Below are 25,913 nucleotides of genomic sequence, written 5' to 3' on the forward strand. Positions count from 1 at the left end.
AGGGGGTGCACCGTTCCTAGAAATACTGCAATACCAGGTCGATGCGTGGAGTGGACGGAGCAAGCCCCGATTCCATCTCCCTGCTCCAAAAATCAATTTAAGAGATGGTCCCCGGGTAGGGGACGTATCAGATATTAAACTGATAAGAACAGATTTTTTTTTTTTTTTTTTTTTTTACTTCTTTTATTTTCTTTCCACAACAATTCAAAAAACTTTTTCCATTTCCATTACAAAGACATATTTACATTTCATTTCTTTCCCACATTCATTCATCGCAAACCAATCATTTTCATGTAACATATTCATATAACTTATTGCTTTTCATTGCTCCTTTTCCCTTTCTCCCTTCCTTACTCTTTACCTACCACCACTTTTTAGGTGCCTTCGCAGTAAAGAAGGAAGGGAAATCTTTCCATCTATCCTTGATCGTGTCTATTCCCCATTTTTGTAGTTCATGCCAGTATGTCTTTTCGAATTCCCTCTCTACAGCTTTAGTCGTACCTATTTCCCCCTCTTTATATCCTCCCATTATACAACTCTGTCTTGCCTTCCACAATTTCATTTTTACAATTGTTAACAACATACATCGTATTTTATATCTCTCTTTTTCTATGCTGTTAGCCCTGAAAAGGGTAATCTCTTCATAAGTCACCGTGCCCAAACCTTTATACTTCCCCTTTACCCTTTCCCATACCTTTTTTGCGTATTCGCATCCCCAAAGTACGTGTTCTATTGTTTCCTCTTCTACGCAGTTGTCCCTCGGACACTTTTTCTGTTTTCCCAAGTTATGTGCATACATGGTGATCCTCACGGGTAACCTTTTGTGTAAATGCATCCAATTAAAATCCTTCAAAACATTTTTAAAGGTCTTATCCTGTGCACATTTCCACACTTCTGGACTCACCGGTACCTGGTTATAATGAGCTTTCCATACCATTTTCTTGTATAAAAGTTTATGGTTTAGTACGGTATCCACCTCTTTACATTCAGCATGTTTCTTTCCCCATCCCAGCATCCTCTGAAAATATTTTGGTCTAGTTTCCGCCTTTGGTCCCTTATTTTCCCACCCTATCAAAAAACGGTATGGAATCGCTAACCAAAACCATAACAATATTTGACATTTATGGACATAGTTCTGTTTCAATAGCTTGCATACATTTGCATAAAACATTGTGTCTAACTTCAAAGGGACATTTGGTACCCCTTTCCCACCATCTTCAATTTCTTGATACATTTGCGTTCTTTTGACATACTCATAACCCCCCCAAATAAATTTAAATATCGCTCTGGTTATTTGCGCTCTGTAGATCTGAGGCATCGGAAACACATAGGCCAGATGTAATAACTTTGGCACCACCTCACTCTTTATAATCAGAACCTTCCCCGTAATTGTTAATTTCCTTGCTTTCCAAAGGCCCAGCTTCTTTTCTACCGCACTTAACCTTTTTTTCCAATTGCTAAGCTCATCTCCTTCCTTATTTCCAAAGGTGATTCCTAAAATATTCATTGAGCCTTGGCACAAAGTAAAATCACAGATATTATCTCTTCTACCCTCCCATGTCCCCAAATATTTATACATCGACTTCTCTTTATTTATCTTTGATCCAGTCGCTTTTTCGTAAATATCTAAAATTTCTATCGCACCCTTTAAACTATCATCATCTGCCAGATATAATACTGTATCGTCCGCATACTGCGATATCTTTAAAACTTCCCCCCGCGGCATCGGAATCCCTTTTACTCTCTGGCTTTCCCTTATTGCGCAAGCCAAAGGTTCAACATACAGTACATAAAGAACAACAGATAATGGACATCCTTGCCTCAAACCCTTTGTTTGATACACTTTTTCTGTAAGGAATCCATTTACTTTTATTTTCAGACTTATGCCGTTGTATAAATTTTTTACCCATTTTTTAAATTTCTCTCCCAAGCCCATATACTGCATTACCCTCCACAAAAAATCATAATCTACCCTATCAAAGGCCTTTTGTTGATCTAGGCTCACACATAGTGCTGGCAAATTTCTATCTCTAACGTATGTGAGTATGTCTCTGTGTAGTTGCACGTTCCAAGACATTTGCCTCCCCCTGACCCCACACGTCTGATCCTTCTCCACTATTTGCATCATTACTCCCGCGAGTCTATTTGCCAATATCCTACTCAGGATCTTATAATCCACACATAGCATAGTTAACGGTCTATAATTATCAAGTTGTTGTGGGTTACCTTTCTTGAATAGAATAGAAACCACACCCATCTTCATACTCTCTGTCATCTCCTTTCCCTCCATGATTTCCTTAAAAACTCCCAACAAATGTTTCCCCACCATTCCCCAAAAAGTTTCGTAAAATTCCTTTGTTAATCCATCTATCCCTGGCACTTTGTTTGCCTTCATTCCTTTTAATACTTTATATGCCTCCCCTATTGTAACTTCCCCTTCTAAACTGTCGCTTTCTTCTCCCGTTAATCTCTTTTTTATTTTCTTTAAGAAAAAAATCCCCTTTTTCTCCCTCTAATTTTTCTTTTCTAAACAAGGCCTCATAATACTCCTTCGCCGTTTTAAGCATATTTTCCTTCCCTTCTATCATTTTCCCATCCTTCTCTAATTTTATTATAACTCCCTTTTTTTCCTTACTTTTCATCTTTTTAAAGAAAAAGGCCGAACATTTCTCGTTCTCCTCATACTCCTCCTGCTTTATCTTATATGTTTCAGCCCTTGCCTTCCTTTCAAGTAGTTCTTCCTGCTTCAATCTTAAACTTTCCATTTTCTCGTCCATGTTTTTGTTGTTTCCTTTTTCATTTTGTAGTGTATAAGTATATTCTATTTCTTTTTGCAATATACGAAATTCCTCTTTCCTTACGCTGGACCTTTCCGTACAATAATCCACCGTGAACTTTTTTATTTTGTTTTTTACATCCTCCCACCAATCCAGTTTATTTATATATAAGCTTTCCATCTCCTCCCATAAAGGGAAGAGCTCTGCAAACCTTTCCTTATATTCTTTTTCCATAAGTACTTCGTTATTCAGTTTCCAGTATCCTTTTCCATAATCTATTCCTTCTATCTCCAAATCCACCACTATCATTTGATGATCTGTGAACAAAGCCGGTATTATTTTCCCTTGTTTTATTTTACACTTTTTCTCTATCAAGATGTAATCTAATCTACTTTCCATCCCTCTTGTGTTCTTCCATGTGTACCCCACTCTTTTCCCTTGTAGTGTGGCCATTACATCTATTAAACCGTATTTTTTTATAAAGGTCTTAAAGGGGAGCGAAGTTTTTATTTTCTCCAGTGAACAGTTGAAATCCCCTCCCACAAAAATATTTTTCTTTGTCATAAAACAAGTGTCCATTTTTGAAAGAAGTTCTCTTCTTAATTTGGGATCCACATATGCATACACATTTATTATACGGTTTTGTGTCCCACTTTTTTCCACATCTACAACCATAACCCTTCCCTGTATTAAAGTATAACTGTCCTTTATTCGTATACTTTTATTCCCACATAACACTCCTACCCCAGTCCCATGTACTCCCCCTATACTCCAGACCGATTCACCTCCTCTCCATTCCTTCGTAAAGAGGTCAACATCCCCCTCATCTTTTAAATGTACTTCCTGCAACAAGCAGACATCAAAATTATAATACAACAAAAATTCATAAACCATTTTTCTTTTCCGAGCATTCCTAAGTCCCCTTACATTTAATGTTATTATTCGAAAGTTTCCCATGTCTTAACACATAAATCAAAAAAAAAAGGAAAACAAAAAAAAAGGGGATCTCAAAAACAAAACCAAAAACAAATCAAAACCATAGAAGTTTTATTTCAGTATCCCCATTTTTAACTCTTCATATTAACCTGCGCCAATAAGTTCTTAATAAAGGAATCTTCCGATTTTTCTTCGCTTTCAGCCTCTTCCCCCGTATCCCCATCACTAGTGAAGTCACTTAAGGGGGTATGCATGCATTCAGTCTGTGTACCCCTCAAAACATGTCCCTCCGTATTTTCCACCTGCTCGATCCGTTCCTCCCTATCCTCTTTATTTTCCGTTTTTGTCTCTTCTGGAGAAGCACCTGAGCTCACCTTTCTCCGCCTCTTTGCTGATTTTCTCCGCGGCTTCGCTACTACTGCCCACACCTGTCCGTCCTCCGCTTGTTTCTCTCTCTCGGCGTCCGATTCACGTAATGTTCCTTCCTCCTTATTCCTCTGCTCTACTCCACCTTCCTTGCTCCCAGCTCTCTCCTCGTTAAGGTGATCTTCGGCAGCCGTTGACGCCTCCTGTGTTCTTTTTCTGATATCAGCTTCTGCATCCGATTTTCTGTAATGTTCATTTCCTGCCGCTTCAGAATATGACCTTGGCCTAGTACAATCTCTTGCCATATGGGTCTCTGAATCGCACAAATGACATTTTCTAGGTTCCTTACAGTCTTTAGTTATGTGGCCTATCTTCCCGCAACTCCTGCACCTCATTTGTTCACACCTGTCCGCATTATGTCCGGTACTGCCACATTTTCTGCACGCTTGGGGCTGCCCAGCATACACTAGGAAACCCCTATCTGCTCCTATGGAGAATACCGCGGGTGGATGGCAATATCCGTCCTCGGTAGACGTATCCACATTTAATTTGACTCGGAATTGTCTTTTTCCGGTCCATAGTCCTAAGCCATCCTTTATTTTGCGCACTCCTGGTAGTACTGTGACGTACCTTCCTAAGAAGTACTTAATTGTCTCTTCCGAAACCCAAGGGTTATACATATGGATCGTTAAAATCCTATAATCATTTCTGTACAAAGGAGTTACCGTATATTTCTTTAGTTCTTCGTTTTCTTCTCCGTGAAATCTCCTTCTCACCTCCTCCGCACATTCTCCCGTGCAAAAGGTTACATCATAATGTTTACTTGCCGTACTCTGCTGGAGGCAGTAGATTTCCTCAGGCTTTATCTTTAAAGCCTCGTAAAGGATCCTTCGTCCGAAGTTAATTCTGTCATGAATCTCGTCCTCTTTCTCCATCAACTCGAATCTCAAAGTATTTCTTGTACCTTGCATCCATGTATTTCTCTCATGAAAATTGGCCGACGCCGCCGCCATCCTGCATTGCTTCTCGCCTTATCACTGATAAGAACAGATACTACACTTGATCTTAGCCAAAAGGCCGAGAAGCGATACCCACATATCGCACGACAGAAACGACTCATTCTGCTTACTGCAACTCTAACTCATGGTTACAATGAAGAACACAGTCGCCTTCTAACAAATGGTAGAGGACAGGTCGATGTTTTACTGACGTTTTACCTCCGAAACATCACAATATAACTATGGTCGGCATGTTTCAGTTTTTAAACGGCGCCACATATATGACGACACTTTAGTTTCTGAAACGCCGGTCAGCGCATGCCGGTTAATGAGATTCAAAATCACGTGGTCGCCTGCAGTCCAATCAGCGGTCGTTGAGACGGAGCGTCTTCAATTCATTTTTATAACTTTCTTGGCGTTATAATTGTTTTCATAATATGATAATTACATACTGTTAAATTTTTCTCCTCCCGGTAACTGTATTCCTGTTATGTCTGGGCTTTCCCTAATTGCACAAGCCAACGGTTCTACATATAACATGTACAGTAAGACTGAGAGGGGGCGACCTTGGCACAGACCTCTCATTTGTCTTTCATCCCAGCTTTTTTGGGGGTGACTGGGTGGGGGGATATTGCTCACAGCAAATTCCTAAAAACTCCTATTGATCATTGTTGCTCCCATAGATACATTTCAGTTTACCAGTCATGAGGCTCCAAATTATACCAGGAGTGGGGTTTGAACCCACGAGAGCATGCGCTCATTGGAGCTTAAGTCCAACGCCTTAACCACTCGGCCATCCTGATGCATATATATTGTGCATGCGTGTTCCTTTAGGAAACAGGAAGATTGCTAGGAGAAAGAAACGGATTAATCTTGTTTGTTAGGATCATAGCCATAAATGGAGGACTCTTATAAAGTCCATGGATTTTCATTCACACATATTACATGAGGTATCTACTCTTTACACACTAAGGATCCACACTACCAGGGCTACGGCACACAGCTGTTTTATAAATCATCAAAACCAATACTATCCTAAGATTTATTATATACAAAAATGATCTGTTCCCAAATGTTTTCATGTAATCCTGAAAACAGAAAAACAATCTTCTGCACTATTAACCATCCACAAATGGAAACAACAGACAATACAGGTGATTTTAGCTAAAAAGCCAAGAAAAAATTGTGTGGGTTTTTTTTTTTTTTTCAAACGATGTAATTTACAGCCACAGAGGACAGAAAGCTGCAGTATGTAGAGAAAGAGAAGAGTTAAACCTATAATCAACATGAGTCCTTGTAGATGGCAGCCTCCGGTTTTTAAAGACTTCTATTGGTCTCTAGTGGACAACAGAGGTAACTGCAGGATTGGAGCCAGAATAGTGTAACTGCAGTTCAAAACGACATATTTTTTTGATTTCCCATAGAAAGTGTGTGTCCAGCCACGTGTCAGTCCAAGTGGCAGGATTTAGTAATTCTGGTAATAGTTAAATGTAAGTCATTCACAAATATTAAGTCGCAACATTTCAGTCTGACTAACCTTGGAAGATTACACGAAGACAATGTCCAGATATGCAGACGCACACATATATCTAGCGTATAAGAAATTTCTTTGCACAAACTGTTGAGTCAAATGCCATTTGTTTTTCACAGCTTCAGGGGGTGCACCGTTCCTAGAAATACTGCAATACCAGGTCGATGCGTGGAGTGGACGGAGCAAGCCCCTATTCCATCTCCCTGCTCCAAAAATCAATTTAATATATGGTCCCCGGGTAGGGGACGTATCAGATATTAAACTGATAAGAACAGATTTTTTTTTTTTTTTTTAGCTAAAAAGCCAAGAAAAGATTGTGTGGGTTTTTTTTTTTTCAAACGATGTAATTTACAGCCACAGAGGACAGAAAGCTGCAGTATGTAGAGAAAGAGAAGAGTTAAACCTATAATCAACATGAGTCCTTGTAGATGGCAGCCTCCGGTTTTTAAAGACTTCTATTGGTCTCTAGTGGACAACAGAGGTAACTGCAGGATTGGAGCCAGAATAGTGTAACTGCAGTTCAAAACGACATATTTTTTTGATTTCCCATAGAAAGTGTGTGTCCAGCCACGTGTCAGTCCAAGTGGCAGGATTTAGTAATTCTGGTAATAGTTAAATGTAAGTCATTCACAAATATTAAGTCGCAAGATTTCAGTCTGACTAACCTTGGAAGATTACACGAAGACAATGTCCAGATATGCAGACGCACGCATATATCTAGCGTATAAGAAATTTCTTTGCACAAACTGTTGAGTCAAATGCCATTTGTTTTTCACAGCTTCAGGGGGTGCACCGTTCCTAGAAATACTGCAATACCAGGTCGATGCGTGGAGTGGACGGAGCAAGCCCCTATTCCATCTCCCTGCTCCAAAAATCAATTTAATATATGGTCCCCGGGTAGGGGACGTATCAGATATTAAACTGATAAGAACAGATTTTTTTTTTTTTTTTTAGCTAAAAAGCCAAGAAAAGATTGTGTGGTTTATTTTTTTTCAAACGATGTAATTTACAGCCACAGAGGACAGAAAGCTGCAGTATGTAGAGAAAGAGAAGAGTTAAACCTATAATCAACATGAGTCCTTGTAGATGGCAGCCTCCGGTTTTTAAAGACTTCTATTGGTCTCTAGTGGACAACAGAGGTAACTGCAGGATTGGAGCCAGAATAGTGTAACTGCAGTTCAAAACGACATATTTTTTTGATTTCCCATAGAAAGTGTGTGTCCAGCCACGTGTCAGTCCAAGTGGCAGGATTTAGTAATTCTGGTATTAGTTAAATGTAAGTCATTCACAAATATTAAGTCGCAACATTTCAGTCTGACTAACCTTGGAAGATTACACGAAGACAATGTCCAGATATGCAGACGCACACATATATCTAGCGTATAAGAAAATTCTTTGCACAAACTGTTGAGTCAAATGACATTTGTTTTTCACAGCTTCAGGGGGTGCACCGTTCCTAGAAATACTGCAATACCAGGTCGATGCGTGGAGTGGACGGAGCAAGCCCCGATTCCATCTCCCTGCTCCAAAAATCAATTTAATATATGGTCCCCGGGTAGGGGACGTATCAGATATTAAACTGATAAGAACAGATTTTTTTTTTTTTTTTTTCAGATTTTTTCTTTTTTATTTTTACTTACAACACCATCTTACATTTCCATTTGCTCAACATTCCATTGAATACTTTTCATATTTCACAAAAACATCTTTTACATCATTCATAATAATCCTTCCACCTGTCCTTAATCGTGTCTATTCCCCATCTTTGTAATTCATGCCGATATATCCCCTCAAATTCCCTCTCTATATCCTTTATTGTTCCCATCTCTTTCCATTCATACCCCCCCTTTATATACCCCTGTCTTGCCCTCCATATCTTAAGTTTTGTAATTGATAACAACATACAACGTATTTTATTTTCCTCCTTCTTTTTATCCTTAGGCCTAAGATAAGTTATTTCCTCATATGTCAAAGCCTCTAGTCCCTTATACCTCCTCTTCATTCCAGCCCATACCTTTTTTGCATATTTGCACCCCCATAGGACGTGTTCAATCGTTTCTTCCTCTGTGCAATTATCCCTCGGACATTCTTTTAACTTCCCCAAATTATGTGCATACATCGTAGTCCTTACAGGTAATTTCCTATGTAGGTGCATCCAATTAAAATCTTTCAAAACATTCTTATAACTCTTATCCTGTGCGTATTCCCAAACTTCCGAACTCACTATCCCCTGGTTGTAGTTAGCATTCCTCACCAGTTTTTTATACAGAAGTTTATGATTTTGTATTGTATCCACCTCCCTGCACTCTATATGTCTCTTTCCCCACTTAACCATCCTCTGAAAGTATTCTGGTCTTGTCTCTGCCTTCGGCCCCTGATTTTCCCACCCAATTAAAAACCGGTATGGAATAGCTAACCAGAACCATAACAATATCTGACATTTATGAATATATGGCTTCTTTAACAGCGTACACACATTTGCATAAAAAATCGTATCTAACTTTAACGGAATGTTCGGTACCCCTTTTCCCCCATCGGCAACCTCCTGATACATTTGTACTCTCTTTACGTACTCGTAACCTCCCCATATAAAGTTAAATATTCCCCTCGTTATTTGTGCTCTAAATACTTGTGGCATCGGGAACACATAGCCTAGATACAATAATTTCGGCACCACCTCACTCTTTATCACTAACACCTTCCCAGTAATTGTAAGCTTCCTCATTTTCCATAGTCGTAATTTCCTTTCCACCTCTGCCATCTTCCCCTTCCAGTTCCAAATAGCATCGCCCTCCTTATTCCCAAAAGAAATTCCTAGAATGTCCATAGGACCTTCACACAAAGTATAATCACAAATATTTTCCCTTCTACCTTCCCACGTCCCCAAGTACTTATATTTTGTCTTTTCCTTATTTATTTTTGATCCTGTAACTTCTTCATATATTTTTAATATTTCCACAACTTCTCTTAAACTGTCGTCGTCCGCTAAATATAGTATAGTATCATCCGCATATTGAGATATTTTCAAACATTCCCCCCCCCGGCATCATTATCCCCCTCACTCTTTTATTCTCCCGAATTGCACAAGCCAATGGTTCAGCATATAATACATAGAGTACCACCGATAACGGGCACCCTTGTCTCAACCCCCTCGCTTGATGAACTTTTTCCGTGAGGAACCCGTTCAATTTGATTTTTGAATATATCTCTTTATAAAGGATCCTCACCCACCTTATAAATTGTTTTCCCAAGCCCATCTTAGTCATTACCTCCCACAAAATTTCGTAATCTAGCCTATCAAATGCCTTTTGTTGGTCTAAACTTACACAGATTGCCGCCATTTTTCTATCCTTTACATATGCAAGTATGTCCCTATGTAATTGTATATTCCATGAAATTTGTCTCCCCTTCACCCCACACGTTTGATCACTTCCCACTATATCCGACATTACCCCTACCAATCTATTTGCAATTATCTTACTTAAAATCTTATAATCTACGCATAACATAGTGAGAGGTCTATAATTATCAAGTAAATGAGGATTCCCTTTCTTAAATAATAACGAAATCACACCCGTCCTCATACTCTCCGCCATCTCTTCCCCCTCTAATATTTCTTTAAAGACCTCCAACAAATGTGACCCTATCACTCCCCAAAATACCTCATAAAATTCTTTCGTTAATCCATCTATTCCTGGTACCCTATTTACCTTCATTCCCTTTACCACCTTATATGCCTCTTCCATCGTTATTTCCCTTTCCAGAAACTCCCTATCTTCCTCTACTAATCTCCTCTTTAATGACCCCAAAAGAACATCTCTTTTTTCTGTCCCTACTTTTTCTTTTCTAAATAAATCCTCGTAATATTCTTTTACTACCCCCAACATACTTTCCCTCCCTATAATCTCCTTCCCATCCTTTTCCAATTTCTCTATAACCCCCCTTTTATCCCTACTTTTCATCTTTTTAAAAAAATATGCGGAACACCTTTCATCTTCCTCATACTCTTTCTGTTTTAATTTATATGTTTCTGCTCTTGCCTTCCTCTCTAATAACTCTTCTTGCCTCACCTTTAAGTCTTCAATTTTCAAATCTACATTTTTTTCCTTCCCCTCCTTTTGTATAACATAGATATGTTCTATCTCTTTTTGTAACATATTAAATTCTTCTTTTCTACGTTTAGATCTATCTGTACAATATTCTATCGTAAATTTTTTTATCTTGCATTTTACATCCTCCCACCAATCCCCTTTTTTTCCATAAAGTTCTTTTACTTTCACCCATAAAGGGAAGATCTCTAAAAATTTATCCCTATAATCTTTTTCCTTTAACACCTCATTATTTAATTTCCAATATCCCTTCCCGTATTCCATCCCTTCTATCTCCAAATCCACCTCTACCGCCTGGTGATCCGTGAGTAGAACCGGAATCGTTTTTCCCCCTTTAATTTTACACTTTTTATCTATCAAAATATAGTCCAACCTACTCTGTACCCCCCTTGTATTCCTCCATGTATACCCTACTTTTTTCCCCAGAAGTCTGCCCATAACATCCGTTAACCCGTATTGTCTTATAAATGTCTTTAATGGGAGAGAAAATTTTTCTTTTTCTAAAGATACATTAAAATCCCCTCCCACTATAATATTTTTCCTTGTAATAAAACAAGTGTCCATCGACAAAAGGAGTTCTCTTCTTTGTTTTGGATCCACATGTGCATACACATTTATTATCCGGCTTTGGACCCCGTTTTTTTCTACATCTACCACCATCACTCTTCCCTGTATCACCGTATAACTTTCTTTTATTTTTATACTTTTATTTCCACACAACACTCCCACCCCTGTCCCATATACTCCTCCTATACTCCATGCCGATTCACCCCCCCTCCACTGCTCCGAAAAAATAACAACATCCTTCTCGTCCTTCAAATGTACCTCCTGTAATAAACATACATCAAAATTATAGAACAACAGAAATTCATATACCATTTGTCTTTTTCTGGCATTTTTTAACCCCCTTACATTTAACGTAATTATTCGGAACCTCACCATTTTGTAGTAAAAAAAGGGGTATCTATACACCTAAGCAGAGGGCACTTAATAATTTTATAACAAAGAAACAAAAGAAAAAACAGATACCATCTCCTAGTTGTCTTTTTGATCTTCATATCCCCTGAAAAAAAGGAAAACTTTACAAAATTAGAGCCGAAAAAGAAAAAAAAGAAAAACCTCTGTCGTCCATTTTCCCCTCCCTTATTAGTCCATGTTGACTTGCGCCAGCAAATTTTTTATAAATGAATCTTCCGATTTTTCTTCACTTTCTACTTCTTCTTCTTCAACGTCTCCATCACTCGTTAAATCACTCATTGGTGTGTGCATACATTCAGTCTGCGTCCCTCTCAACACATACGCTCCCATCTCCCCTCCCTCTTCCATCCGCTCTCCTTTACCTTCTTTCAAATTAGTCTCTCCTGGAGGGACTCCCGAGCTCACTTTCCTACGCCTTTTGGCCGACTTTCTTCGTGGCTTAGCTGCCACTTCCCATATTTGTCCTTCTTCGCACTGCTTCTCCCCATTTTTCTCCCCCATCTTATCGCCTTCTTCTTTTCCTTGTTCGGCCCCATCCTCTCCCCCCCCCTCTTCTTCCTCATTAGTCTGATTCCTTTCTGCTGGTGGCGCCTCTTGTGCGCTTTCCCCAATATTTGTTCCTATATCCGTTTCTTCATACCGCTCTACCTCGGTCCCTGCTTTAGCTGCTTCCGAATATGATCTGGGCCTAGTGCAATCTCTTGCCATATGTGTATCTGAGCCACATAAGTGACACCTTCTAGGCTCTTTGCAATCTCTTGTGATATGGCCATTTTTCCCGCAGCTCCTACACCTCACCTGCTCACAATTGTCTGCATTATGTCCCGTACTGCCGCATTTTCTGCATGCTTGTGGCTGTCCTGCATACACCAAAAAACCTCTGTCTGCTCCGATGGAAAACACTGCAGGCGGGTGGCAGTATCCATCTTCCGTTGTCATATCCATTTTAAGTTTTACCCGAAACTGTCTTTTTCCAGTCCATAGGCCTAGCCCGTCTTTTATTTTTCGTACCCCTGGGAGCACTGTAACGTACCGCCCCAGGAAGTACTTAATGGTCTCTTCTGTAACCCAGGGATTATACATGTGCACCGTTAAAATCCTATAATCGTTCCTGTATAACGGGGTTACCATATATTTTTTTAGTTCTTCATTTTCTTCTGTACCACATCTCTTTCTCACCTCCTCCGCGTACTCTCCCGTGCAAAAAGTCACGTCATAGTGCTTACTTGCCGTGCTTTGCTGGAGGCAGTAGATTTCCTCTGGTTGTACCTTCAATGCATCATAAAGAATCCTTCGTCCGAAATTAATTCTGTCATGAAAATCCTTTTCTTTATCCATTAGTTCAAATCTCAAGGTATTCCTCGTTCCATACGACCATGTATTCCTCTCCGAAAAATTGGCCGACGTCGCCGCCATCCTACATTGCTTCTCGCCTTGTAACTGATAAGAACAGATTTTTTTTTTTTTTTTTTCAGATTTTTTCTTTTTTCTTTTTACTTACAACACCATCTTACATTTCCATTTGCTCAACATTCCATTGAATACTTTTCATATTTCACAAAAACATCTTTTACATCATTCATAATAATCCTTCCACCTGTCCTTAATCGTGTCTATTCCCCATCTTTGTAATTCATGCCGATATATCCCCTCAAATTCCCTCTCTATATCCTTTATTGTTCCCATCTCTTTCCATTCATACCCCCCCTTTATATACCCCTGTCTTGCCCTCCATATCTTAAGTTTTGTAATTGATAACAACATACAACGTATTTTATTTTCCTCCTTCTTTTTATCCTTAGGCCTAAGATAAGTTATTTCCTCATATGTCAAAGCCTCTAGTCCCTTATACCTCCTCTTCATTCCAGCCCATACCTTTTTTGCATATTTGCACCCCCATAGGACGTGTTCAATCGTTTCTTCCTCTGTGCAATTATCCCTCGGACATTCTTTTAACTTCCCCAAATTATGTGCATACATCGTAGTCCTTACAGGTAATTTCCTATGTAGGTGCATCCAATTAAAATCTTTCAAAACATTCTTATAACTCTTATCCTGTGCGTATTCCCAAACTTCCGAACTCACTATCCCCTGGTTGTAGTTAGCATTCCTCGCCAGTTTTTTATACAGAAGTTTATGATTTTGTATTGTATCCACCTCCCTGCACTCTATATGTCTCTTTCCCCACTTAACCATCCTCTGAAAGTATTCTGGTCTTGTCTCTGCCTTCGGCCCCTGATTTTCCCACCCAATTAAAAACCGGTATGGAATAGCTAACCAGAACCATAACAATATCTGACATTTATGAATATATGGCTTCTTTAACAGCGTACACACATTTGCATAAAAAATCGTATCTAACTTTAACGGAATGTTCGGTACCCCTTTTCCCCCATCAGCAACCTCCTGATACATTTGTACTCTCTTTACGTACTCGTAACCTCCCCATATAAAGTTAAATATTCCCCTCATTATTTGTGCTCTAAATACTTGTGGCATCGGGAACACATAGCCTAGATACAATAATTTCGGCACCACCTCACTCTTTATCACTAACACCTTCCCAGTAATTGTAAGCTTCCTCATTTTCCATAATCGTAATTTCCTTTCCACCTCTGCCATCTTCCCCTTCCAGTTCCAAATACCATCGCCCTCCTATTCCATCTCCCTGCTCCAAAAATCAATTTAATATATGGTCCCCGGGTAGGGGACGTATCAGATATTAAACTGATAAGAACAGATACTACACTTGATCTTAGCCAAATGGCCGAGAAGCGATACCCACATATGGCACGACAGAAACGACTCATTCTGCTTACTGCAACTCTAACTCATGGTTACAATGAAGAACACAGTCGCCTTCTAACAAATGGTAGAGGACAGGTCGATGTTTTACTGACGTTTTACCTCCGAAACATCACAATATAACTATGGTCGGCATGTTTCAGTTTTTAAACGGCGCCACATATATGACGACACTTTAGTTTCTGAAACGCCGGTCAGCGCATGCCGGTTAATGAGATTCAAAATCACGTGGTCGCCTGCAGTCCAATCAGCGGTCGTTGAGACGGAGCGTCTTCAATTCATTTTTATAACTTTCTTGGCGTTATAATTGTTTTCATAATATGATAATTACATACTGTTAAATTTTTAATGTTTCTCCTCCCGGTAACTGTATTCCTGTTATGTCTGGGCTTTCCCTAATTGCACAAGCCAACGGTTCTACATATAACATGTACAGTAAGACTGAGAGGGGGCGACCTTGGCACAGACCTCTCATTTGTCTTTCATCCCAGCTTTTTTGGGGGTGACTGGGTGGGGGGATATTGCTCACAGCAAATTCCTAAAAACTCCTATTGATCATTGTTGCTCCCATAGATACATTTCAGTTTACCAGTCATGAGGCTCCAAATTATACCAGGAGTGGGGTTTGAACCCACGAGAGCATGCGCTCATTGGAGCTTAAGTCCAACGCCTTAACCACTCGGCCATCCTGATGCATATATATTGTGCCATGCGTGTTCCTTTAGGAAACAGGAAGATTGCTAGGAGAAAGAAACGGATTAATCTTGTTTGTTAGGATCATAGCCATAAATGGAGGACTCTTATAAAGTCCATGGATTTTCATTCACACATATTACATGAGGTATCTACTCTTTACACACTAAGGATCCACACTACCAGGGCTACGGCACACAGCTGTTTTATAAATCATCAAAACCAATACTATCCTAAGATTTATTATATACAAAAATGATCTGTTCCCAAATGTTTTCATGTAATCCTGAAAACAGAAAAACAATCTTCTGCACTATTAACCATCCACAAATGGAAACAACAGACAATACAGGTGATTTTAGCTAAAAAGCCAAGAAAAAATTGTGTGGGTTTTTTTTTTTCAAACGATGTAATTTACAGCCACAGAGGACAGAAAGCTGCAGTATGTAGAGAAAGAGAAGAGTTAAACCTATAATCAACATGAGTCCTTGTAGATGGCAGCCTCCGGTTTTTAAAGACTTCTATTGGTCTCTAGTGGACAACAGAGGTAACTGCAGGATTGGAGCCAGAATAGTGTAACTGCAGTTCAAAACGACATATTTTTTTGATTTCCCATAGAAAGTGTGTGTCCAGCCACGTGTCAGTCCAAGTGGCAGGATTTAGTAATTCTGGTAATAGTTAAATGTAAGTCATTCACAAATATTAAGTCGCAAGATTTCAGTCTGACTAACCTTGGAAGATTACACGAAGACAATGTCCAGATATGCAGACGCACACATATATCTAGCGTATAAGAAAATTCTTTGCACAAACTGTTGAGTCAAATGACATTTGTTTTTCACAGCTTCAGGGGGTGCACCGTTCCTAGAAATACTGCAATACCAGGTCGATGCGTGGAGTGGACGGAGCAAGCCCCTATTCCATCTCCCTGCTCCAAAAATCAATTTAATATATGGTCCCCGGGTAGGGGACGTATCAGATATTAAACTGATAAGAACAGATACTACACTTGATCTTAGCCAAAAGGCCGAGAAGCGATACCCACATATCGCACGACAGAAACGACTCATTCTGCTTACTGCAACTCTAACTCATGGTTACAATGAAGAACACAGTCGCCTTCTAACAAATGGTAGAGGACAGGTCGATGTTTTACTGACGTTTTACCTCCGAAACATCACAATATAACTATGGTCGGCATGTTTCAGTTTTTAAACGGCGCCACATATATGACGACACTTTAGTTTCTGAAACGCCGGTCAGCGCATGCCGGTTAATGAGATTCAAAATCACGTGGTCGCCTGCAGTCCAATCAGCGGTCGTTGAGACGGAGCGTCTTCAATTCATTTTTATAACTTTCTTGGCGTTATAATTGTTTTCATAATATGATAATTACATACTGTTAAATTTTTAATGTTTCTCCTCCCGGTAACTGTATTCCTGTTATGTCTGGGCTTTCCCTAATTGCACAAGCCAACGGTTCTACATATAACATGTACAGTAAGACTGAGAGGGGGCGACCTTGGCACAGACCTCTCATTTGTCTTTCATCCCAGCTTTTTTGGGGGTGACTGGGTGGGGGGATATTGCTCACAGCAAATTCCTAAAAACTCCTATTGATCATTGTTGCTCCCATAGATACATTTCAGTTTACCAGTCATGAGGCTCCAAATTATACCAGGAGTGGGGTTTGAACCCACGAGAGCATGCGCTCATTGGAGCTTAAGTCCAACGCCTTAACCACTCGGCCATCCTGATGCATATATATTGTGCATGCGTGTTCCTTTAGGAAACAGGAAGATTGGTAGGAGAAAGAAACGGATTAATCTTGTTTGTTAGGATCATAGCCATAAATGGAGGACTCTTATAAAGTCCATGGATTTTCATTCACACATATTACATGAGGTATCTACTCTTTACACACTAAGGATCCACACTACCAGGGCTACGGCACACAGCTGTTTTATAAATCATCAAAACCAATACTATCCTAAGATTTATTATATACAAAAATGATCTGTTCCCAAATGTTTTCATGTAATCCTGAAAACAGAAAAACAATCTTCTGCACTATTAACCATCCACAAATGGAAACAACAGACAATACAGGTGATTTTAGCTAAAAAGCCAAGAAAAAATTGTGTGGGTTTTTTTTTTTTTTCAAACGATGTAATTTACAGCCACAGAGGACAGAAAGCTGCAGTATGTAGAGAAAGAGAAGAGTTAAACCTATAATCAACATGAGTCCTTGTAGATGGCAGCCTCCGGTTTTTAAAGACTTCTATTGGTCTCTAGTGGACAACAGAGGTAACTGCAGGATTGGAGCCAGAATAGTGTAACTGCAGTTCAAAACGACATATTTTTTTGATTTCCCATAGAAAGTGTGTGTCCAGCCACGTGTCAGTCCAAGTGGCAGGATTTAGTAATTGTGGTAATAGTTAAATGTAAGTCATTCACAAATATTAAGTCGCAAGATTTCAGTCTGACTAACCTTGGAAGATTACACGAAGACAATGTCCAGATATGCAGACGCACACATATATCTAGCGTATAATAAAATTCTTTGCACAAACTGTTGAGTCAAATACCATTTGTTTTTCACAGCTTCAGGGGGTGCACCGTTCCTAGAAATACTGCAATACCAGGTCGATGCGTGGAGTGGACGGAGCAAGCCCCTATTCCATCTCCCTGCTCCAAAAATCAATTTAATATATGGTCCCCGGGTAGGGAACGTATCAGATATTAAACTGATAAGAACAGATACTACACTTGATCTTAGCCAAAAGGCCGAGAAGCGATGCCCACATATCGCACGACAGAAACGACTCATTCTGCTTACTGCAACTCTAACTCATGGTTACAATGAAGAACACAGTCGCCTTCTAACAAATGGTAGAGGACAGGTCGATGTTTTACTGACGTTTTACCTCCGAAACATCACAATATAACTATGGTCGGCATGTTTCAGTTTTTAAACGGCGCCACATATATGACGACACTTTAGTTTCTGAAACGCCGGTCAGCGCATGCCGGTTAATGAGATTCAAAATCACGTGGTCGCCTGCAGTCCAATCAGCGGTCGTTGAGACGGAGCGTCTTCAATTCATTTTTATAACTTTCTTGGCGTTATAATTGTTTTCATAATATGATAATTACATACTGTTAAATTTTTAATGTTTCTCCTCTCGGTAACTGTATTCCTGTTATGTCTGGGCTTTCCCTAATTGCACAAGCCAACGGTTCTACATATAACATGTACAGTAAGACTGAGAGGGGGCGACCTTGGCACAGACCTCTCATTTGTCTTTCATCCCAGCTTTTTTGGGGGTGACTGGGTGGGGGGATATTGCTCACAGCAAATTCCTAAAAACTCCTATTGATCATTGTTGCTCCCATAGATACATTTCAGTTTACCAGTCATGAGGCTCCAAATTATACCAGGAGTGGGGTTTGAACCCACGAGAGCATGCGCTCATTGGAGCTTAAGTCCAACGCCTTAACCACTCGGCCATCCTGATGCATATATATTGTGCATGCGTGTTCCTTTAGGAAACAGGAAGATTGCTAGGAGAAAGAAACGGATTAATCTTGTTTGTTAGGATCATAGCCATAAATGGAGGACTCTTATAAAGTCCATGGATTTTCATTCACACATATTACATGAGGTATCTACTCTTTACACACTAAGGATCCACACTACCAGGGCTACGGCACACAGCTGTTTTATAAATCATCAAAACCAATACTATCCTAAGATTTATTATATACAAAAATGATCTGTTCCCAAATGTTTTCATGTAATCCTGAAAACAGAAAAACAATCTTCTGCACTATTAACCATCCACAAATGGAAACAACAGACAATACAGGTGATTTTAGCTAAAAAGCCAAGAAAAAATTGTGTGGGTTTTTTTTTTCAAACGATGTAATTTACAGCCACAGAGGACAGAAAGCTGCAGTATGTAGAGAAAGAGAAGAGTTAAACCTATAATCAACATGAGTCCTTGTAGATGGCAGCCTCCGGTTTTTAAAGACTTCTATTGGTCTCTAGTGGACAACAGAGGTAACTGCAGGATTGGAGCCAGAATAGTGTAACTGCAGTTCAAAACGACATATTTTTTTGATTTCCCATAGAAAGTGTGTGTCCAGCCACGTGTCAGTCCAAGTGGCAGGATTTAGTAATTCTGGTAATAGTTAAATGTAAGTCATTCACAAATATTAAGTCGCAAGATTTCAGTCTGACTAACCTTGGAAGATTACACGAAGACAATGTCCAGATATGCAGACGCACACATATATCTAGCGTATAAGAAAATTCTTTGCACAAACTGTTGAGTCAAATGACATTTGTTTTTCACAGCTTCAGGGGGTGCACCGTTCCTAGAAATACTGCAATACCAGGTCGATGCGTGGAGTGGACGGAGCAAGCCCCTATTCCATCTCCCTGCTCCAAAAATCAATTTAATATATGGTCCCCGGGTAGGGAACGTATCAGATATTAAACTGATAAGAACAGATACTACACTTGATCTTAGCCAAAAGGCCGAGAAGCGATACCCACATATCGCACGACAGAAACGACTCATTCTGCTTACTGCAACTCTAACTCATGGTTACAATGAAGAACACAGTCGCCTTCTAACAAATGGTAGAGGACAGGTCGATGTTTTACTGACGTTTTACCTCCGAAACATCACAATATAACTATGGTCGGCATGTTTCAGTTTTTAAACGGCGCCACATATATGACGACACTTTAGTTTCTGAAACGCCGGTCAGCGCATGCCGGTTAATGAGATTCAAAATCACGTGGTCGCCTGCAGTCCAATCAGCGGTCGTTGAGACGGAGCGTCTTCAATTCATTTTTATAACTTTCTTGGCGTTATAATTGTTTTCATAATATGATAATTACATACTGTTAAATTTTTAATGTTTCTCCTCCCGGTAACTGTATTCCTGTTATGTCTGGGCTTTCCCTAATTGCACAAGCCAACGGTTCTACATATAACATGTACAGTAAGACTGAGAGGGGGCGACCTTGGCACAGACCTCTCATTTGTCTTTCATCCCAGCTTTTTTGGGGGTGACTGGGTGGGGGGATATTGCTCACAGCAAATTCCTAAAAACTCCTATTGATCATTGTTGCTCCCATAGATACATTTCAGTTTACCAGTCATGAGGCTCCAAATTATACCAGGAGTGGGGTTTGAACCCACGAGAGCATGCGCTCATTGGAGCTTAAGTCCAACGCCTTAACCACTCGGCCATCCTGATGCATATATATTGTGCATGCGTGTTCCTTTAGGAAACAGGAAGATTGCTAGGAGAAAGAAACGGATTAATCTTGTTTGTTAGGATCATAGCCATAAATGGAGGACTCTTATAAAGTCCATGGATTTTCATTCACACATATTACATGAGGTATCTACTCTTTACACACTAAGGATCCACACTACCAGGGCTACGGCACACAGCTGTTTTATAAATCATCAAAACCAATACTATCCTAAGATTTATTATATACAAAAATGATCTGTTCCCAAATGTTTTCATGTAATCCTGAAAACAGAAAAACAATCTTCTGCACTATTAACCATCCACAAATGGAAACAACAGACAATACAGGTGATTTTAGCTAAAAAGCCAAGAAAAAATTGTGTGGGTTTTTTTTTTTTTTCAAACGATGTAATTTACAGCCACAGAGGACAGAAAGCTGCAGTATGTAGAGAAAGAGAAGAGTTAAACCTATAATCAACATGAGTCCTTGTAGATGGCAGCCTCCGGTTTTTAAAGACTTCTATTGGTCTCTAGTGGACAACAGAGGTAACTGCAGGATTGGAGCCAGAATAGTGTAACTGCAGTTCAAAACGACATATTTTTTTGATTTCCCATAGAAAGTGTGTGTCCAGCCACGTGTCAGTCCAAGTGGCAGGATTTAGTAATTCTGGTAATAGTTAAATGTAAGTCATTCACAAATATTAAGTCGCAACATTTCAGTCTGACTAACCTTGGAAGATTACACGAAGACAATGTCCAGATATGCAGACGCACACATATATCTAGCGTATAAGAAAATTCTTTGCACAAACTGTTGAGTCAAATGACATTTGTTTTTCACAGCTTCAGGGGGTGCACCGTTCCTAGAAATACTGCAATACCAGGTCGATGCGTGGAGTGGACGGAGCAAGCCCCTATTCCATCTCCCTGCTCCAAAAATCAATTTAATATATGGTCCCCGGGTAGGGGACGTATCAGATATTAAACTGATAAGAACAGATTTTTTTTTTTTTTTTAGCTAAAAAGCCAAGAAAAGATTGTGTGGTTTATTTTTTTTCAAACGATGTAATTTACAGCCACAGAGGACAGAAAGCTGCAGTATGTAGAGAAAGAGAAGAGTTAAACCTATAATCAACATGAGTCCTTGTAGATGGCAGCCTCCGGTTTTTAAAGACTTCTATTGGTCTCTAGTGGACAACAGAGGTAACTGCAGGATTGGAGCCAGAATAGTGTAACTGCAGTTGAAAACGACATATTTTTTTGATTTCCCATAGAAAGTGTGTGTCCAGCCACGTGTCAGTCCAAGTGGCAGGATTTAGTAATTGTGGTAATAGTTAAATGTAAGTCATTCACAAATATTAAGTCGCAAGATTTCAGTCTGACTAACCTTGGAAGATTACACGAAGACAATGTCCAGATATGCAGACGCACGCATATATCTAGCGTATAAGAAATTTCTTTGCACAAACTGTTGAGTCAAATGCCATTTGTTTTTCACAGCTTCAGGGGGTGCACCGTTCCTAGAAATACTGCAATACCAGGTCGATGCGTGGAGTGGACGGAGCAAGCCCCTATTCCATCTCCCTGCTCCAAAAATCAATTTAATATATGGTCCCCGGGTAGGGGACGTATCAGATATTAAACTGATAAGAACAGATACTACACTTGATCTTAGCCAAAAGGCCGAGAAGCGATACCCACATATCGCACGACAGAAACGACTCATTCGGCTTACTGCAACTCTAACTCATGGTTACAATGAAGAACACAGTCGCCTTCTAACAAATGGTAGAGGACAGGTCGATGTTTTACTGACGTTTTACCTCCGAAACATCACAATATAACTATGGTCGGCATGTTTCAGTTTTTAAACGGCGCCACATATATGACGACACTTTAGTTTCTGAAACGCCGGTCAGCGCATGCCGGTTAATGAGATTCAAAATCACGTGGTCGCCTGCAGTCCAATCAGCGGTCGTTGAGACGGAGCGTCTTCAATTCATTTTTATAACTTTCTTGGCGTTATAATTGTTTTCATAATATGATAATTACATACTGTTAAATTTTTAATGTTTCTCCTCCCGGTAACTGTATTCCTGTTATGTCTGGGCTTTCCCTAATTGCACAAGCCAACGGTTCTACATATAACATGTACAGTAAGACTGAGAGGGGGCGACCTTGGCACAGACCTCTCATTTGTCTTTCATCCCAGCTTTTTTGGGGGTGACTGGGTGGGGGGATATTGCTCACAGCAAATTCCTAAAAACTCCTATTGATCATTGTTGCTCCCATAGATACATTTCAGTTTACCAGTCATGAGGCTCCAAATTATACCAGGAGTGGGGTTTGAACCCACGAGAGCATGCGCTCATTGGAGCTTAAGTCCAACGCCTTAACCACTCGGCCATCCTGATGCATATATATTGTGCATGCGTGTTCCTTTAGGAAACAGGAAGATTGCTAGGAGAAAGAAACGGATTAATCTTGTTTGTTAGGATCATAGCCATAAATGGAGGACTCTTATAAAGTCCATGGATTTTCATTCACACATATTACATGAGGTATCTACTCTTTACACACTAAGGATCCACACTACCAGGGCTACGGCACACAGCTGTTTTATAAATCATCAAAACCAATACTATCCTAAGATTTATTATATACAAAAATGATCTGTTCCCAAATGTTTTCATGTAATCCTGAAAACAGAAAAACAATCTTCTGCACTATTAACCATCCACAAATGGAAACAACAGACAATACAGGTGATTTTAGCTAAAAAGCCAAGAAAAAATTGTGTGGGTTTTTTTTTTTTTCAAACGATGTAATTTACAGCCACAGAGGACAGAAAGCTGCAGTATGTAGAGAAAGAGAAGAGTTAAACCTATAATCAACATGAGTCCTTGTAGATGGCAGCCTCCGGTTTTTAAAGACTTCTATTGGTCTCTAGTGGACAACAGAGGTAACTGCAGGATTGGAGCCAGAATAGTGTAACTGCAGTTCAAAACGACATATTTTTTTGATTTCCCATAGAAAGTGTGTGTCCAGCCACGTGTCAGTCCAAGTGGCAGGATTTAGTAATTCTGGTAATAGTTAAATGTAAGTCATTCACAAATATTAAGTCGCAACATTTCAGTCTGACTAACCTTGGAAGATTACACGAAGACAATGTCCAGATATGCAGACGCACACATATATCTAGCGTATAAGAAAATTCTTTGCACAAACTGTTGAGTCAAATGACATTTGTTTTTCACAGCTTCAGGGGGTGCACCGTTCCTAGAAATACTGCAATACCAGGTCGATGCGTGGAGTGGACGGAGCAAGCCCCTATTCCATCTCCCTGCTCCAAAAATCAATTTAATATATGGTCCCCGGGTAGGGGACGTATCAGATATTAAACTGATAAGAACAGATTTTTTTTTTTTTTTAGCTAAAAAGCCAAGAAAAGATTGTGTGGTTTATTTTTTTTCAAACGATGTAATTTACAGCCACAGAGGACAGAAAGCTGCAGTATGTAGAGAAAGAGAAGAGTTAAACCTATAATCAACATGAGTCCTTGTAGATGGCAGCCTCCGGTTTTTAAAGACTTCTATTGGTCTCTAGTGGACAACAGAGGTAACTGCAGGATTGGAGCCAGAATAGTGTAACTGCAGTTGAAAACGACATATTTTTTTGATTTCCCATAGAAAGTGTGTGTCCAGCCACGTGTCAGTCCAAGTGGCAGGATTTAGTAATTGTGGTAATAGTTAAATGTAAGTCATTCACAAATATTAAGTCGCAAGATTTCAGTCTGACTAACCTTGGAAGATTACACGAAGACAATGTCCAGATATGCAGACGCACGCATATATCTAGCGTATAAGAAATTTCTTTGCACAAACTGTTGAGTCAAATGACATTTGTTTTTCACAGCTTCAGGGGGTGCACCGTTCCTAGAAATACTGCAATACCAGGTCGATGCGTGGAGTGGACGGAGCAAGCCCCTATTCCATCTCCCTGCTCCAAAAATCAATTTAATATATGGTCCCCGGGTAGGGGACGTATCAGATATTAAACTGATAAGAACAGATACTACACTTGATCTTAGCCAAAAGGCCGAGAAGCGATACCCACATATCGCACGACAGAAACGACTCATTCTGCTTACTGCAACTCTAACTCATGGTTACAATGAAGAACACAGTCGCCTTCTAACAAATGGTAGAGGACAGGTCGATGTTTTACTGACGTTTTACCTCCGAAACATCACAATATAACTATGGTCGGCATGTTTCAGTTTTTAAACGGCGCCACATATATGACGACACTTTAGTTTCTGAAACGCCGGTCAGCGCATGCCGGTTAATGAGATTCAAAATCACGTGGTCGCCTGCAGTCCAATCAGCGGTCGTTGAGACGGAGCGTCTTCAATTCATTTTTATAACTTTCTTGGCGTTATAATTGTTTTCATAATATGATAATTACATACTGTTAAATTTTTAATGTTTCTCCTCCCGGTAACTGTATTCCTGTTATGTCTGGGCTTTCCCTAATTGCACAAGCCAACGGTTCTACATATAACATGTACAGTAAGACTGAGAGGGGGCGACCTTGGCACAGACCTCTCATTTGTCTTTCATCCCAGCTTTTTTGGGGGTGACTGGGTGGGGGGATATTGATCACAGCAAATTCCTAAAAACTCCTATTGATCATTGTTGCTCCCATAGATACATTTCAGTTTACCAGTCATGAGGCTCCAAATTATACCAGGAGTGGGGTTTGAACCCACGAGAGCATGCGCTCATTGGAGCTTAAGTCCAACGCCTTAACCACTCGGCCATCCTGATGCATATATATTGTGCATGCGTGTTCCTTTAGGAAACAGGAAGATTGCTAGGAGAAAGAAACGGATTAATCTTGTTTGTTAGGATCATAGCCATAAATGGAGGACTCTTATAAAGTCCATGGATTTTCATTCACACATATTACATGAGGTATCTACTCTTTACACACTAAGGATCCACACTACCAGGGCTACGGCACACAGCTGTTTTATAAATCATCAAAACCAATACTATCCTAAGATTTATTATATACAAAAATGATCTGTTCCCAAATGTTTTCATGTAATCCTGAAAACAGAAAAACAATCTTCTGCACTATTAACCATCCACAAATGGAAACAACAGACAATACAGGTGATTTTAGCTAAAAAGCCAAGAAAAAATTGTGTGGGTTTTTTTTTTTTTCAAACGATGTAATTTACAGCCACAGAGGACAGAAAGCTGCAGTATGTAGAGAAAGAGAAGAGTTAAACCTATAATCAACATGAGTCCTTGTAGATGGCAGCCTCCGGTTTTTAAAGACTTCTATTGGTCTCTAGTGGACAACAGAGGTAACTGCAGGATTGGAGCCAGAATAGTGTAACTGCAGTTCAAAACGACATATTTTTTTGATTTCC

General features: G+C 39.7%; 16 non-coding genes and 4 pseudogenes across 16 annotated transcripts; all 20 read right to left on the reverse strand.

The window, feature by feature from the left end:
• LOC145420773 (U2 spliceosomal RNA) lies at positions 1–216 on the reverse strand (annotated as a pseudogene).
• Positions 217–5,027: 4,811 nt separating this feature from the next.
• LOC113007197 (U2 spliceosomal RNA) lies at positions 5,028–5,168 on the reverse strand (annotated as a pseudogene).
• Positions 5,169–5,797: 629 nt separating this feature from the next.
• On the reverse strand, positions 5,798–5,880 carry trnal-uaa (transfer RNA leucine (anticodon UAA)). The gene has a single exon. It is a non-coding gene; the product is annotated as a tRNA-Leu (tRNA).
• An 851-nt stretch (positions 5,881–6,731) lies between these two features.
• Positions 6,732–6,923, reverse strand: LOC145420750 (U2 spliceosomal RNA). Its single transcript, XR_013902071.1, has one exon. It is a non-coding gene; the product is annotated as a U2 spliceosomal RNA (small nuclear RNA).
• Positions 6,924–7,390: 467 nt separating this feature from the next.
• On the reverse strand, positions 7,391–7,582 carry LOC145420752 (U2 spliceosomal RNA). The gene has a single exon (XR_013902073.1). It is a non-coding gene; the product is annotated as a U2 spliceosomal RNA (small nuclear RNA).
• Positions 7,583–8,048: 466 nt separating this feature from the next.
• Positions 8,049–8,224, reverse strand: LOC145420775 (U2 spliceosomal RNA; annotated as a pseudogene).
• Positions 8,225–14,352: 6,128 nt separating this feature from the next.
• On the reverse strand, positions 14,353–14,474 carry LOC145420760 (U2 spliceosomal RNA; annotated as a pseudogene).
• A 636-nt stretch (positions 14,475–15,110) lies between these two features.
• trnal-uaa (transfer RNA leucine (anticodon UAA)) lies at positions 15,111–15,193 on the reverse strand. The gene has a single exon. It is a non-coding gene; the product is annotated as a tRNA-Leu (tRNA).
• An 848-nt stretch (positions 15,194–16,041) lies between these two features.
• Positions 16,042–16,232, reverse strand: LOC113007187 (U2 spliceosomal RNA). Its single transcript, XR_013902103.1, has one exon. It is a non-coding gene; the product is annotated as a U2 spliceosomal RNA (small nuclear RNA).
• A 636-nt stretch (positions 16,233–16,868) lies between these two features.
• Positions 16,869–16,951, reverse strand: trnal-uaa (transfer RNA leucine (anticodon UAA)). Its single transcript has one exon. It is a non-coding gene; the product is annotated as a tRNA-Leu (tRNA).
• Positions 16,952–17,801: 850 nt separating this feature from the next.
• Positions 17,802–17,992, reverse strand: LOC113007174 (U2 spliceosomal RNA). The gene has a single exon (XR_003269865.2). It is a non-coding gene; the product is annotated as a U2 spliceosomal RNA (small nuclear RNA).
• A 636-nt stretch (positions 17,993–18,628) lies between these two features.
• On the reverse strand, positions 18,629–18,711 carry trnal-uaa (transfer RNA leucine (anticodon UAA)). The gene has a single exon. It is a non-coding gene; the product is annotated as a tRNA-Leu (tRNA).
• An 846-nt stretch (positions 18,712–19,557) lies between these two features.
• On the reverse strand, positions 19,558–19,748 carry LOC145420832 (U2 spliceosomal RNA). Its single transcript, XR_013902118.1, has one exon. It is a non-coding gene; the product is annotated as a U2 spliceosomal RNA (small nuclear RNA).
• A 636-nt stretch (positions 19,749–20,384) lies between these two features.
• trnal-uaa (transfer RNA leucine (anticodon UAA)) lies at positions 20,385–20,467 on the reverse strand. The gene has a single exon. It is a non-coding gene; the product is annotated as a tRNA-Leu (tRNA).
• An 850-nt stretch (positions 20,468–21,317) lies between these two features.
• LOC145420731 (U2 spliceosomal RNA) lies at positions 21,318–21,508 on the reverse strand. The gene has a single exon (XR_013902052.1). It is a non-coding gene; the product is annotated as a U2 spliceosomal RNA (small nuclear RNA).
• A 466-nt stretch (positions 21,509–21,974) lies between these two features.
• LOC145420818 (U2 spliceosomal RNA) lies at positions 21,975–22,165 on the reverse strand. The gene has a single exon (XR_013902104.1). It is a non-coding gene; the product is annotated as a U2 spliceosomal RNA (small nuclear RNA).
• Positions 22,166–22,801: 636 nt separating this feature from the next.
• trnal-uaa (transfer RNA leucine (anticodon UAA)) lies at positions 22,802–22,884 on the reverse strand. The gene has a single exon. It is a non-coding gene; the product is annotated as a tRNA-Leu (tRNA).
• An 849-nt stretch (positions 22,885–23,733) lies between these two features.
• LOC145420747 (U2 spliceosomal RNA) lies at positions 23,734–23,923 on the reverse strand. Its single transcript, XR_013902068.1, has one exon. It is a non-coding gene; the product is annotated as a U2 spliceosomal RNA (small nuclear RNA).
• A 466-nt stretch (positions 23,924–24,389) lies between these two features.
• Positions 24,390–24,580, reverse strand: LOC145420819 (U2 spliceosomal RNA). Its single transcript, XR_013902105.1, has one exon. It is a non-coding gene; the product is annotated as a U2 spliceosomal RNA (small nuclear RNA).
• A 636-nt stretch (positions 24,581–25,216) lies between these two features.
• trnal-uaa (transfer RNA leucine (anticodon UAA)) lies at positions 25,217–25,299 on the reverse strand. Its single transcript has one exon. It is a non-coding gene; the product is annotated as a tRNA-Leu (tRNA).
• Between the last annotated feature and the right edge of the window lie 614 nt (positions 25,300–25,913).

This window comes from Astatotilapia calliptera, chromosome 15 (genome assembly GCF_964374335.1).
Source record: "Astatotilapia calliptera chromosome 15, fAstCal68.1, whole genome shotgun sequence".
Taxonomy (NCBI): domain Eukaryota; kingdom Metazoa; phylum Chordata; class Actinopteri; order Cichliformes; family Cichlidae; genus Astatotilapia; species Astatotilapia calliptera.